Below are 13130 nucleotides of genomic sequence, written 5' to 3' on the forward strand. Positions count from 1 at the left end.
TAATCAATAAGTATCTTACACTTACAACATAGAACAATTTGAACTTTCCCATTTCAAGTGCTCAAGAACCAGAAGTAGCTGGTGGCTGCCATCTTGGTTCTGGAAGGGGACAGCCAGAGAAAGTAGGGAAGGTGGTCTTGTGGGTGAGGTCCTTTCTCTGTTAATAAACTCAAAGAAATGGGTTAAACCAGATTCTATGAATGATGTAATGCTAAGGAAGGTTGCCTGAATCCCAAGTTTAGGGAAGAAACTGAAGAAAAGGGAACAAGTTACCTGTTAAGAGACTGGGTGAATTACTTATTAAATTCTTGGTAGTGGATTAAAATCTTCATGGTTCTATCAATGTTTGGACCATTTCTCCAAGGTAAGGCTTACTCTCCCTATTTTAGGAAAAAGAAAGTTGAGATTCAAAAAGAGCTTACTGAGATCCTGTTGCTTCTCCCTCCAAAGGCAGCCTAAATATGTAATAGAAGAGGTGTGTGTGTGCGCCTAGAGGTGGAGGGAAGGCTTACACTGAAGTTTTGTTTCAGATCTGGGGTCATTTGCTGCTGAGAAGCAGAAGGACTCATTATTTTGAAGGTACACTATACTTCAGTGACTTTACAGCCCCATGTGTGCCTGTAATTATCACAATGGCTTCTATAGTTTAGGTTTTATCTCCACTAAACAGATAGGAATACTGACTTGGAGTTCAGAGAGGTGAAATGACCTTCCCAAGGCCACCCAGTTGAAACATGGGAGAGGTAGGATTTGAACCCTGGTTGGTTGGGTGCTATTATCTTCTGACCGCTCCACTGTGAAATTGTTTTGGCTTAAGAGAACGAGAGGGCAGAGGCTGTGGGCTAAGCTGCCTCTTCGGCACCCTATCAGGGCCTTAATACTACCAGTTGTGTCTGCCATTATTTTCCATGTTGGGTGGTAGATATTGGTGCCAATGTCTTATCTATAGCTGTTTGAAGACAGCTATCATATCTGGTTCCTCTTGGTACCCACCACATTTCCTTATAGATGATAGGGTTCTTGAATACTCATTGGATGGGTGGTGGATTGATGGAAGATTAAAGAATGAAAGGAAGGATGGGTGGATAGAAGAATGGATGAACGGTGAAAGAATGGATGGATGGAAGGATGGATGAGAAGTGGATGAATAAATTGAAGGATGGATGAAACGATTTATCTCTGATTGTTGAGGGCAGAAATCATGTATGGTTCCTCTTGGTACTTGACACAGTTTCTTATGGATGGTGGGTTTCTTAAATACTTATTGGATGAATGATTGATGGATGGATGATAAGAGGATGGATTCAATGAATAACGGATGAATAGAAGGATAAATGAATGGACAGATGAGTGGATAGATAGATGGCTGGTGAAAGATGGACAAAAGGATGGGAGAATTGATAGATGGATGGAAGAATGGGTGGAAGGATGAATGGGTGGATGAATTGATGGATGGATGAATGGATGATGGAAGAAGATAGACGAAAAGATGGATAGATGGAGGAATGGATGTAAGAATGGGTGGAAGGATACATGGGTGGATGGGTGGATGGATGGATGATGAAAGAAGAGTTGGTAAAAGGATGGTTGATGGATGGATGGATGAGGGAATATTAACAATGAAGAGTATCATTAAGCAGGGAAAAAATTTCTCAGAAGGTAATATTTTCAGGAAAGTTTGAAAGCCAATAAGTAACAAAAGTAAAAGAAGAGAATTAGAACATTCTCAAAATGTTTGCTTAATTAATTAATTACTGCCAGTCTAGCATGGTGAATGAATGTTATCATCATCATCATCGTCATCATTAATGGCCAACATTTATTGTGAGTTATCTCTATAGCACGCATTGTCTTAAGCATTTTGTATCTTTCATCTAATTCAATCCTCCCAACAACTCTATGAAGTAGAACTGTTTATTAGCATCCCCATTTTATAGAGGGGTAAGCTGTGAAGTACCTTATTAAATGTCACTCTGCTAGGCACCACTGAAACATCCACACAGGTTTTTAATTACTGGAATGCCAGTGGAATTGGAATGCCAACACCAAGAGGCCCCTGGCACAGCGCTTTGCTCTATAGATGTTCAATAAATTTGGTAAGTCAATAACTACCTCATAAAATTAATCCATTCTTAAGACAGCCATCTCATTGTTGTAGATTTTTCATTTTGTTATTTTAAACTGCCTCCTATTGCTTTACTCAGGGTGTTCTATCTTTTTTAAAAACCATTTTAACTCTGCATGTTTTCATGTGAGCATATGTGCATGCATATACCTGTATATGTGCACATATGATGTGTGTATATTACGTATACATATATACACATCTATAATGTATACAGGCATGTGCACGTATATGTATATACACATTATGTATGTGCATATACATGTATAATTACTGTTTCTAAAATGTTTTATTGATACACAACAATTGTATATATTTATTGAGGTACACGTGATTTTTTTTCTTTTCCTTATTTATTTATTTAATAGACATGGTGTCCCACTCTGTTGTCCAGGCTGGTCTCAAATTCCTGGTCTCAAGTGATCCTCCCACCTCAGCCTCCCAAAGTGCTGGGATTACAGGTGTGAGCCACTGATGTGATATTTTGATACATGCAGACAGTAATGATCAAATCAGGGTATTTAGGATATCCATTACTTCCAACATTTATCATTTCTTTGTGTTGGGAATATTGCAACTCTTCTCTTCTAGGTATATACATAATTAAATTGTTTTTAAAGACATAAGTCACACATCTGTGATAAAAACTTAATTGGAAAGAAGTCTCCTATTTACCCCTGGTTCCCACTTCCAGAGGTGATTGATATCAGTGGCTTCTCACATGCCCGCTCAGGAAAACATTCTGTGCATGTATGTGCATGGGGAACACAGATGCAGTGTCTTGCTGAGAACTACAAGGCTCTGACCTAGGTTTGCTAGTGTCACCATCTTTTCGTTCCTCTGCACTTACTCCATAATTCGTAGTCAGCAGCTTCCAGTAAAATCTCAAGGATGGCCTGGGCGCGGTAGCTCAAGCCTGTAATCCAGCACTTCGGGAGGCTGAGGTGTGTGGATCATGAGGTCTGGAGTTCAAGATCAGCCTGGCCAAGATGGTGAAACCCCGTCTCTACTAAAAATACAAAAATTAGCCGGGTGCAGTGGCAGGCGCCTGTAATCCCAGCTACTCGGGAGGCTGAGGCAGGAGAATCGCTTGAACCGGGGGGCAGAGGTTGCAGTGAGCTTAGATCATGCCACTACACTCTAGCCTGGGTGACAGAGTGAGACTCCGTCTCAAAAAAAAAAAAATCAATCAATCAATCAATCAATCAATCAATCTCAGGGATTGGGCTAATGAGCCCGGGCATGCGCATTAAGAGACAAAATGGCAGAGTCCGGGGCGCGGTGGCTCACGCCTGTAATCCCAGCACTTTGGGAGGCCAAGGCGGGCGGATCACGAGGTCAGGAGATCGAGACCATCCTGGCGAACACAGTGAAACCCCGTCTTTACTAAAAATACAAAAAATCAGCCGGGCGTGGTGGTGGGCGCCTGTAGTCCCAGCTACGCGGGAGGCTGAGGCAGGAGAATGGCGTGGACCCGGGAGGCGGAGCTTGCAGTGAGCCGAGATCGCGCCACTGCATTCCAGCCTGGGTGACAGAGCCAGACTCCGTCTCAAAAAAAAAAAAAAAATGCAGAGTCCAACCTTTTGGGGGACATTTCACTGGAAGGGGAAGAAAGTCTCAGATGAGCTTGTGTACAAGTCCAGTAAACACACCGCTCATGCTCACTTCCCAAGCCTAAAGGAGGCACTGCGCATGCGGGAGGCCCACCCTAAGGGGAAAAATGAAGGGTCCAGCCATGTGGCCCTCCCTTCTGTGCGTCAGAACATGTCACATTGTTTCCCACATCAGCAGCTTTGCCCTCACTGATCCCTCTGCCTGGAATGCTTGTTCCTCACACTGTGTGTGGCTGACTCTAGGTTTTGGTTCAAATATCACCTGCTCAGAGAGGCCTTCCCTGACCACCAAAGGAGACATCTATCAGGCATGATTGTTTACATTCCCCTGTTCATTATTGTTTTTTCATTGCACTTTTCATATTCTGAAATGATTTTGGTTTTGGTTACCGTGGTAGAATACACATAAGATTATGATTTTAACTATTTTAAAGTGCACAATTTAGTGGCGACAAGTACATTCACAATGTTGCACCATCATCACCATTATCTATTTCCAGGAACTTGTCACCACCCCAAACGGAAAGCCTCATTTCTTTCTTTCTTTCTTTTTTTTTTTTTTTTGAGAAAGAGTCTTGCTCTGCCACCCAGGCTGGAATGCAGTGGTGTGATCTCGGCTCACAGCAACCTCCGCCTCCTGGCTTCAAACGATTCTGGTGCCTTAGCCTATGGAATAGTTGGGATTACAGGCATGTGTCACCATGCCTGGCTAATTTTTGTATTTTTAGTAGAGATGGGGTTTCAACATGTTGGCCAGGCTGGTCTTGAACTCCTGGCCTCAAGTGATCCACCCACCTCGGCCTCCCAAAGTGCTGGGATTACAGGCGTGAGCCACCACCCTGGTCAGAAAACCTCATTTGTATTTTGTCTTTCCCACCCTAGTAAAATATTAGCCTCATGCAAGAAGGAATTTCACCTGTCCATTCTACCGACAACTCCACATAGTAGGAGGAACACAACAAATATTTATCACATACGTGATTTTTTTTTTTTTTTTTTTTTTTAGGAAATGGGGTCTCGCTCTGTCATTCAGGCTGGAGTGCAGTGGTGCAATCATAGCTCACTGCAGCCTCGATATCCTGGTCTCAAGTGATCCTTCCCCCTCAGCCTCCTGAGTAGCTGGGACTACAGGTGTGCACCATCTTGCTCAACTAATTTTTAATATTTTGTAGAGAAGGAGGGGGTCTCACTATGTTGCCCAAGCTGGTCCTGAACTCCTGAACACAAGTGATCCTCCCACCTTGGCCTCCCAAAGTGCTGGGATTACAGGCCTGAGCCCGCACGCCCAGCCTATGTTTACCATGATTATTTGTTGAGCACTCAGCACGTGCCAAGAACTCTCCTTAACATTGTATCATTTCATTCTTCCCCCACCCCGGCCGCCCCCCCAAATCCTGCCCCCTCCCCCATCCCCCATAGATGGAGTCTCACTCCGCCCAGGCTGTAATGCAGTGAGCCAAGACTGGCACGATCTTGGCTCAGTGCAACCTCTGCCTCCTGGGTTCAAGCAATTCTCCTGCCTCAGTCTCCTGAGTAGCTGGGATTACAAGTGCGCGCCACCACGCCCAGCTAATTTTTGTATTTTTAGTAGAGACGTGGTTTCACCATGTTGGTCAGGCTGGTCTCGAACTCATGACCTTGTGATTCGCCCTCCTTGGCCTCCCAAAGTGCTGGGATTACATTCATTTAATTATTAAACAGTCCTACGGGGTAGATTTCAGTTGTCTCATATATAGAAAAGAAAGCTGAGAGTCAAATACATTCCATAACACTCTCAAGGTCACACGGATGAGCAGAAATTCGTATACAGGCCACCCTTTTCCGAAGCCACAACCACTTACGTATTTCTCCATTGTGGAGATGAGGACTCCGAGCTGTGCGTGTGTCCCATGGAGCCACACAGCTGGCTTGAGAGGGAGCCTAAGGTTAGACACCTTTGCTCCGTACCTCTTCCAGGATGGCTGATTCAAATGGGACAGAGATAATGAAAATGATAATGATTAATATTTACAAAGCACGTTTTATGTGGCAGGCAGGGTTTTCAGCCCCCTGTGTGTGCATTAGTTTTCTGCAGTGGCTGTAATAAATCCCCACACACCTAACCGACTTGACACACACTTGTTCTCTTACAGTTCTGTAAGTCAGTCTCACTGGGGCTAAGATCAGGGTACCAGCCAGGCTGCGTTCCTTCTGGAGGCTGTAGGGAAGAATCTGTTTCCTGGCTTCTTCCAGCTTCTAAAGGTCGCCTGCATTCTTTGGCTCGTGGCCTCTTCCTGGCATAACTCTAACCTCTGCTTTCTGTTGTCACACCTGGTTATCTGACTCTCCTGCCTCTCTCTCTTTGTTTTTTTTGGACACGGAGTCTTGCTCTGTTGACAGGCTGGAGTGTGGTGGTGCAATCTCAGCTCACTGCAACCTCTAACTCCCTGGTTCAAAAGATTCTCCTGCCTCAGCCTCCTGAGTAGCTGGGATTACACCACACCCAGCTATTTTTTTTTTTTTTTTTAGTAGAGATGGGGTTTCACCATGTTGGCCAGCATGGTCTCAATCTCCTGACCTCATGATCCTTGTGATCCACCCGCCTCGGCATCCCACCACCTCTCTTTTATAAGGGCCCTTGTGATGACATTGGGTCCATCTGGGGAATCCCGGATCATCTTCCCATCTCAAGATCCTTAGCTTTATGACATCTGCAAAGTCTTCCACACTCCTTTTTTTGAGACAGGGTCTGGCACTGTCACCCAGGCTGGATCATAGCTCACTGCAGCCTCAAACCCCTGGGTGCAAGTGATCCTGCTGCCTCAGCCTCTTGAGTAGACAGGACTACAGGCATGTGCCACCATGCTAGTTTTCTTTCTTTTTTTTTTTTTAAGATTGTTTGTAGATAGGGGTCTCACTATGTTGCCTAGGCTGATCTCGACCTCCTGGGCTCAACCAGTCCTCCCACCTCAGCCTCTGGAATAGCTAGGACTGCAGGCATATGCCACCATGCTGGCTACTTTTTTTTAATTTTAAGATTTTTTGTAGATATGAGGTCTCACTATGTTGCCCGGGCTGATCTCAAACTCCTGGGCTTGAGTGATCCTCCTGCGTCAGCTTCCTGAAGTGCTGGGATGACAATTATGAGTTACCATGACTGGCCCGCAAAATCCATTGTGCCATGCAACCTAGCATATTCGTGGACTCTAGGAATTAGGACGTGGACAGATTTGTGTTGGGTGGGTATTATTCTACCCACCAAGCGTCTATGAATGACACTAACATTCTGTAGCAGCAACAGTGATCACCATCCCTTCCACTGTGCGGATGAGGACTGAGACCCAGGAAACTCAGTACTTTCTTGGGGTCACAAAGGTAGTAAGAGGCAAAGCATGGAAACCCAGGTGGTTGGGCTCCAGGGCAGGCTCTTTCTGGCATTATAATCTTCTGCCTGTCTGGATCTTAGCATCTAAGCCAAAAATTATTCATTTGAATCTTGGGGAGAAGGGTCAAAATGAAAGCTTGAGGTTAATGAACCAATTAAGGTGTAGGAATTGGGGTTTTGGGCCAGGCAGGAATATAAGCATGACACTGCAGGTAGTCAAGGGTTTAGAGGAGGTGGCAAAATTTGTCTCTCCCCCATCTCCATAAATAGTAATTAAAACATCTCGCTTGGGCCGGGCGCAGTGGCTCATGCCCGTAATCCCAGCACTTTGGGAGGCCCAGGTAAGCAGATCACTTGGGGTCAGGAGTTCAAAACCAACCTGGCCAACATGGTGAAACCGTGTCTCTACTAAAAAGACAAAAAAATAGCTGAGCGTGATGGCTCGTGCCTGTAATCCCAGTGACTCGGGAGGCCGAGGCAAGAGAATTGCTTGAACCGGGGAGGCGGAGGTTGCAGTGAGCTAAGATCGTGCCACTGCACTCCAGCTTGGGGTGCAGAGCAAGACTTCATCTCAAAAACAAACAAAAATTCTGGCTTGTATGCTGTCTTCATAAATAGTAATGAAAATATCTGGCTTGTATGCCCCCTCTGACATTTACACAGTGCTTTCCAGCATCTGCTGCATGTATAACATCCCAAGGTGGAGTTTATTCTCCCTCATTTGATGATTGGAAAAACTATCCCCATATTTGCCTGTGGTTTGACTCCAAAGCCACAGCAACCCTTTTTCCGACCAGCCAAGAAACAGCAGCGGTGGCAGGATGCTGGTCCCAACCACCCCGGGGCTCAGGACAGAGGGTTCTCCAAGCATCTGAACCTGCCAGTGCCCAAAGCATAACTTGGTCCTCACCTGGATGTTCCAGACGAGACGTGGGTGTCTGGCTATTAGGGCTTGTTTTACAGTTGAATAATTATTTCGAATGGTCCCTAAAATATTTTCTATGAATATCCATAACTTGGTCTGTGCAGAGTCATAAACCTTCCAGATCATCAGTTGCTACCAATTCTTCGAATTTGCACAGAACTCTTTATTGCACAAGGAAGCAAGCCATGCAAATAGCTGGGGATCGAGGGATCATCCCAGGCAAAGAGAAGAGCGAGCGCAAAGGCCTTGAGGTGGCTTCTGCAGGAAACAGCTAAAAGGCAGATCGAGGGAGGGGAAGGAAGATAAGAAATGAGTTTGAGGGAAGGCACAGTATGGACTAGGGATTGTATTCTAAAGGTGATGGAGGATTTTGAATTAATAAATGCCACCCCTCCTCTTTTTTTTTTTTTTTTTTTTTTTGATGGAGTCTTGCTCTGTCACCCAGGCTGGAGTGCAGTGGCACGATCTCGGCTCACTGCAACCTCCACCTCCTAGGTTCAAGCGATTCTCCTGCCTCAGCCTCCTGAGTAGCTGGGACTACAGGCACCTGCTACCCCACCCAGCTAATTTTTTTTTTTTTTGTATTTTTAGTAGAGATGGGGTTTCACCATGTTGGCCAGGCTGGTCTCGAACACCTGACCTCAGACGATCTGCCCACCTCATCCTCCCAAAGAGCTGGAATTATAGGCATGAGCTACCATGTCCGGCCCACTCCTCCTCACTTTAACCCCTCCCGTGGCTTCTGGTTGCTTCTCTTCTCTTCTATTCTATTCTATTCTATTCTATTCTATTCTATTCTATTCTATTCTATTCTTTTGAGACAGTCTTGCTCTGTTGCCCAGGCTGGAGTGCAGTGGTATGATCTCGGCTCACAGCAACCTCTGCCTCCTGGGTTCAAGCGATTTCCTGGCTCAGCCTCCCGAGTAGCTGGAATTACAGGCACGCACCATCATGTGGAGGGAATTTTTGTACTTTTAGTAGAGATGAGGTTTTACCATGTTGACCAGGCTGGTCATGAACTCCTGACCTCAGGTCTACAAGACGCTACTTCCCCTATCATAGAAGAACTTGGAGGCCGAGGTGATCTCCCCGCCTCGGCCTCCCAAGGTTCTGGGATTACAGGCATGAGCCACCGCACCTGGCCTTCTGGTTGCATTTAGAATCTGAGGGAGGCTCTACAGGGTCCGGTCCCATCCACCTCACCATGCCTCTCTGTGGCCTTGCTCCTCCTCACTTGTTGTAGAGACGAGGTGTCACTGTGTGGCCCAGGCTGGTCTCAAACTCCTAAGCTTAAGCCATCCTCCTGCTCAGCCTCCCAAAACACTGGGATTATAGGCATGAGCCACTGTGCCCAGCCTGGGCCCTAGCCATGCGGGTCCCACTTGCTCCTTGAGCACATCTAGCTTTTTCCATCTCAGGCAGTTTCCACGTCGGCTTCTCCTGCCTGGATGTATCCCCCACCCCCATACCTCCAGCTCCTCTCATGTCTCCCTCCTCCATCTGTTCCTCCAGGTGTCAGCTTACCTGTCATTTCTCAGAGCACCCTCCCCTCACCTCTCAATCAAAAGTGACCTTGTCCTAGTTGTTCTGAGACTCGTCCACAGCAATGATCACAGCAAAGAGTTGTATTTGTTTCTGGTTTCTTCGCCTCATATCTGTCTCCTTGGTTGACTCTCAGCCCCACGAAGGCAGGGCCTATGCCTGCTTTACCCACTGCTGCATACTCACCGTGTAGCCCTGGCCCCACATCTTGTAAATGCTCAATAAATACTCATTCCTGAGTGGATGCATAAAGCATGCATCAGGAAAGGGCCCATACTGGGCACAGTGGCTCATGCCTGTAATCCCAGTGCTTAGGAGGCTACGCAGGAGGATGGCTTGGGCTCAGGAGTTTGAGACCAGCCTGGGCAACATAGCAAGACCTCGTCTCTACAAACAATAATAATAGTTTAAAAATTAGCTGGGTGTGGTGATGCGTGCCTGTAGTCCCAGCCACTTGGGAGGCTGAGGTGGGAGGATCACTTGATGGGAGATGGAGGCTGTAGTGAGCCATGATGGCGCCACTGCACTGCAGCCTGGGTGACAGAGCAAGACCCTGTCTCAAAAAAAAAGAAAAGAAAAAAGAAAAAAACAAAAAGAGAAAAAGAGCTCAGCCTTGTAGAGGAGAGAGGCTGGAGGCTGCATATCAGTGAGGCAACAGGACAACAGTTGAATAGTTGAGAAGAGAAATGAAAAAGGCCTTCCTTTAGTCTTTAACAGCAGAGGCAGGAAAAGCGGATAGATTCAAGAGCTTCTGAAAGTAGAACCAACTGACTGATAGAACACAGCAAGAGACAGGGACAGCAGATCTACACTGGGGACTACAACTCAGGTGGTTGAGAAGAACATAGTGCAATTAAATAAAGTAACATGGGGGAAGGATAGCATATTTTGGGCTGTATCTCAACAGCCAAAGCTTGGAATTTGAGATGCTTGAAGGACATCTAGGTGGACATGTCTGGGAGGCAGTTGAAAATACAGTTCTGGCTCTCAGAAGTGAAACAATACTATATGAACAATACTATTTTGGATGATATTTATGAGTTCTTAGCACATGTCCAGTCCTATGTTAAGCCTAGAGGCAGCATTGTACATTGGTTAAGAGCTCAATTACTCTGCACTGAGTCAGATTGTTGGGGTTCACCTGCAAGTTCTCCAACTTGCATGATCTGTAACCCTCAGCAAGGTGCTTAAGCTTACTGTGCCCCATCTGTGCATATCTGGGGTAGTAATGGTACCTACCACGTTGGGCTACTTCCTATCAGGATTCCAGTGAATTTAGAATAGTGTGTAGCACTCAATGAGTTTTATCTGTTTTTTGTTTTGTTTTGTGTTTTGAGACAGAGCCTTGCTGTGTCGCCCAGGCTGGAGTGCAGTGGTGCGATCATAGTGCACTGCAGCCTCGACCTCCTGGGCTCCAGTGATCCTCCCACCTCAGCTTCCTGAGTAGCTGGGACTACAGGCACGCACCACCATGCAAGGCTATTTTTTTTAATTTTTGTAGAGATGAGGTCTCACTATGTTGTCCAGGATGATCTCAAACTCCTGGCCTCAAGCAATCCTCCCATCTTGGCCTCCCAAATCTGTCATATTTTTATGATTGTCGTTACTCATCATAACAAGGCTGAGTGGTAGATAGGATTAGTATCCTCATGTTTTGACACGACGAAACTGAGGCTTAGAAAATTTAAGGTTGGGCCCAGTGGCTCACGCCTGTAACCCCAGCACTTTAAGAGGCCGAGGCGGGTGGATCATTTGAGGTCAGGAGTTCAAGACCAGCCTGGCCAACGTGGTGAAACCCTGTCTCTACTAAAAATACAGAAATTAGCCGGGCGTGGTGGCACATGCCTGTAATCCCAGCTACTTGGGAGGCTGAGGCAGGAGAATCGCTTGAGCCTGGCAGATGGAGGTTGCCGTGAGCTGAGGTGGTGCCACTGCACTCCAGTCTGGGCGACAGAGTGAGACCCTGTCTCAAAAAAAAAAAAAGAAAAGAAAAAAGAAAAAGAAAATTTAAGTAATTTCCCTGAAGTCACCCAGCTGGTAAACGGTGGAGCTGGGATTTGAATCTGACTCATTCATCCTGCATTGTCAGGTCAAAGTCCTGACTGAGCCACTAGCCAAAGAGAATGAGAGTCCTTCACAAGCAGTGAATGAGACATCACTCAGAAAAAGCCTGTTTGAGGCATGGTGCTGGGGTTAAGAGTAAAGGCTTCAAGGAAGAACAACAAGAATAAGGGAGAAAGACACTTTGATGTGTAGCAGGAGAGCCAAGCACTGTTGGGAGAGGAAAAAAGTTTGGGGCGTGTTGTGTGGCTCAGATAGTCAGTGGTGCCACCTACCTGTGGGAGGACTTAAATCAGTAACTTTGGGATTTTGATTCCTGGCGGTATCTGGGTTTGTTGCTAAAAGTTGGTTCCATCTGATGCCTTCCCGAGCTATCTTGACCTTGGCTTTAATAATTCATAAATGCCACTAACAATCTACAAGTGAAAAGCATTTTCACATCAAGGTCTAATTGGACCCTCGTGGCCACCCGGAGACACAGGAATGACTAAATACATTCTGCAGATGAGGAAACAAAGGCTCATAGAGGGGAAGGGGTTTACGTTGCCTAAGAACTCTGACACTAGTATAGACAGGCCCGCACTGACTCTGAGATACATCACGTACCAGCTGTGGTCCTTTGGTAAGTTACTTAACCTCCCAAGCCTCAGTTTCCCTTTTCTGTGAAGTGGAGATGATCATGCCTGCCCTTAGATTTTTAGGAGCAAATTGGATTGTGGATACAAAGCTTAGGACATCCGGTATACAGTAAGCAGTCAATAATAGGGAGCCAGCCGTAGAAGTGGTAATAGTAGATGAGACTCAAGTCAAATCCAGACCACCAATTCCAAACTGTGGGTTCTTGTTGCTGCTGAGAATGGCACGGTCATCTGTCATCAAGGGAACGGCACGAAGGAAAATAGAGCTAGTAATAATTATGGTTAATGAGGACGGTAAATGCTAATCACTGAAGGACTTTCGTATCCAGCTAAGGAGACGAGTGTGATTCATGGGCAGGATTTAAGGCTATTGTTAAGGTTCCAACAATGAGAAGGGCCCTTGCAGCCATTAATATGGGTTAGAACCCAGACCCTGCCCTTTCCTCCCTGGGTGACCAATCCAGGTCTGAGTGTTAGTTTTTGCATCTATAAAATGGGGGTTAAAACGTGTATTACTTGATTTATGAAAGCCAAGTGACATAAAGTGTGTTGAACATCGAGCCTGGAGTACAGTAAGTGTTCAACAAGTGTTTCATTTTTTTCTTTCCATCACACTTTCCTAAGGACAGTACATGACAGTAGAGTTATGCATCAGGAATACATTCTGAGAAGTGCATTGTTAGGCAATGTCGTCCTTGTGTGAGCATCATAGAGTGTACTCACACGAACCTAGATGGTAGTGCCTGCTACACACCTGGGCTATATGATACAGCCTGTGCTTCCAGGCTACAAACCTGTACATACACACATGTAGAAACACACACACATATCACACACACATATGTAGAAACGTATGTGTGTG

The sequence above is a fragment of the Pan paniscus genome, chromosome 20 (assembly GCF_029289425.2).
Source record: "Pan paniscus chromosome 20, NHGRI_mPanPan1-v2.0_pri, whole genome shotgun sequence".
In the NCBI taxonomy this organism is placed as follows: domain Eukaryota; kingdom Metazoa; phylum Chordata; class Mammalia; order Primates; family Hominidae; genus Pan; species Pan paniscus.